This window comes from Arachis hypogaea, chromosome 19 (genome assembly GCF_003086295.3).
Source record: "Arachis hypogaea cultivar Tifrunner chromosome 19, arahy.Tifrunner.gnm2.J5K5, whole genome shotgun sequence".
NCBI lineage: Eukaryota > Viridiplantae > Streptophyta > Magnoliopsida > Fabales > Fabaceae > Arachis > Arachis hypogaea.
In genome coordinates, this window is record NC_092054.1 from 16,524,117 (window position 1) to 16,526,796 (window position 2,680).

The following is a 2,680-nucleotide window of genomic DNA, read 5'->3' on the forward strand; positions in this document are numbered from 1 at the left end:
ACATTTTTCAAATTCTGAATACTTTTCTCTACATATGATGATGAATTTGCAAAGGTTTGTGAAATAATCATAGACGTGTTTGATTCCATGTTGCTATTTGGAACTTCCTCAGACATGGTAATGACTTTACCACTTCACATGCACTACTTAAAACTTTAACATGCATAAAATCACCAAATTAATTTTGACACAACAAAAATTGTCCTATCAAGTGTGCCAATTTATTTAACAGATTTTCATAGATCCAAACAAACTAAGTCTAATTGTTGTGAAATTATTAGATTGGTTCAATATCTAATTTTTAGGAGCGAAACCTACTCTTATTTGTATATTATACATTAAAATCTTTTATTTTATCATGACGAAGAAGCAAAGATCTTTTTTTATATTTTATTTAAATGATGAAATAAGAAATTAAAGTATACGAAATTAAATACTTCAAATGCAAATAAAACTTGTCTGAACGTAAACTTTGTTGCAAAAGTAAATAAAAGGAATTAAAGGCATACTTAAAATGTAAAATGCCCAAAGTTAAATTTGAAAAATAAACTATATGAAAGTAGAGTGCAAAATTTGTAAAAGAATGTAAAAGCATGGACGAAAATTTATAGAAACTAACTCAAGATTAAGAATCTTATAAAATCGATGGGGATATGAGATTTTGTGAGAGTGTTTCTGAGAAGAATTTTTAACCCCTTATTCTTGATCCTAAAACTCTTATTTATAGAGAATTATAATAATTAAAAATTATAATTCTATCTAATAACTGCCAATAATTGTTTCTGATGGATTTATTACACTTATACAATTATGACTTCAATAGAGTACCTAACTAAGATTCCAATTTGCCCTTGAAACTCTGAATACATAACTACTTCCAAAATCATTCCAACTTATACTTGTAGAAGAGTTTAATAACAACTTGCCAAAAATATTATTTTTGATATAATACTAATATATTTTGTACATAAAAATGGCAAAACCCACACACAAACTACAAAATTAAACAGTCCCATGGCACAAAGAACTGATTATCTTCGACGTCCTTTTTCTTTTGGTTTGATAAATTTGTTTATTTTTTTTCCTTCTTGCTTGTATTTCTTCTTCACGTTTAAATGTTTAATGAACTTTATTTCTTGTTCTACCTCAATTGTGTTGCTCTGGTGATGGAAAGGAAAAAAGAAAACGAATTGCAAAAATGAGTGATTGATGAGTGACTGTATAACCATCCAAATTCAACAATGCAAAATGCTTTTAAAATTTTAATGAAATGTTGAAGCCTTTTCCCAGAGAATTATCTAAATTTCAACTCTACTAATAATAAAAAATATTGTTTATATATTAAAATTATCTATTAAAATTAATTATTATATATTTATATATAAAATATATATAGTTTAATTTATTTTTAATATATATTTTATATTTTTTATATATTTTTTATTAATAATTAATTTTAGTAACTGATTTTAATATATATTTAATATAATTGATTAATAATAATCATGTAACATAAAAAGCCAAAAAGGTGTTAATTAGGTCTTATATATAGAGTCTTTTTCCCAACACTTATGAGTGATGACAACAGTAATATAATATTCTTTTTCCCAACTACTTTTAGGCGAACGTTAATATATACATTCTAAAATAATAATAATAATAATAAGAAGTGCAATGCTCTTTTTTTAAATTTTTAATTTTTAATTAACTAATATTGTAACATTTCTTAATTAATAAAAAATATTTAAGGATCAGTCCTACTTTTGCGGTTTATAATTTAATTTCCCTAATTGTCCTTCATTAGTTGCATATTATTTCATATAGTTAAATACTTTTGATAATTCATAAATCTTAAAACATACACAAAAAGTGAAGAATGAAACCAAATAATTACCACATCAAATATTCATACAAGAAAATATATACTCCAAAAATTCACGATAAGTTAGATACTTACCACAATTAATTACTCATAATTAGTTTATAAAGAGAGTCAAAACATACACTCCTCTTCTTTTTACGGATCGGATGACGTCTTTGGCATTCCACAACAACACATCCCTTAATGCATTCTATTCTCTCTATTGTTCTACGTTTAAAGCTTGCCTTGCATTTCCTGATACAACCGTCTAGGCTAAGTACAACGTTATAAGATGTAGTCCAAGATTCTTTAGAGGTGGTTTCATCATGAAATTTAGTAATAATGGTAGAACAAATAATTGCTCCAACAATTAACATTGCAATTGCATGAACAATATTATTCTTAGCCATATATATGTATGTTGTCTCTCTTCTTTTCAATCTTGCAATCATAAGTTTACACAATGGACCATATATATTTTATATTCCCTGATATTATTATATGTTATATGATTCTAGAACTAGGATATTCTTTGCTTAGTTCATGTCCCCTCCTTATACAATGAGTTACTCATTACTAATATAAATTAACAAGAACTTTTCATTGTCGAAAAGTATTGTTTTGGAATAGTTAATTATTTTAATTAAGTTTGTGTGTCTCTTCATTTTAATAATGGATTGAGATAAAAAGTATGAGCATAAATAATATATTGCACATTAGACGGTGATGAAAATAAATTATAGGCTAAAAAAGGTGAAAAGCTTCCTATATGATTTTTAAAAATTAATTACGAATATTTAATTAATAATTATTTATAAA

General features: G+C 25.1%; 1 long non-coding RNA gene across 1 annotated transcript; it reads right to left on the minus strand.

Moving 5' to 3' along the window:
- Positions 1–737: 737 nt before the first annotated feature.
- Positions 738–2,403, minus strand: LOC112777145 (uncharacterized). Its single transcript, XR_003190324.3, has 2 exons — positions 1,958–2,403; positions 738–1,160 (listed from the first exon to the last, which is right to left on the minus strand). It is a non-coding gene; the product is annotated as an uncharacterized lncRNA (long non-coding RNA).
- Between the last annotated feature and the right edge of the window lie 277 nt (positions 2,404–2,680).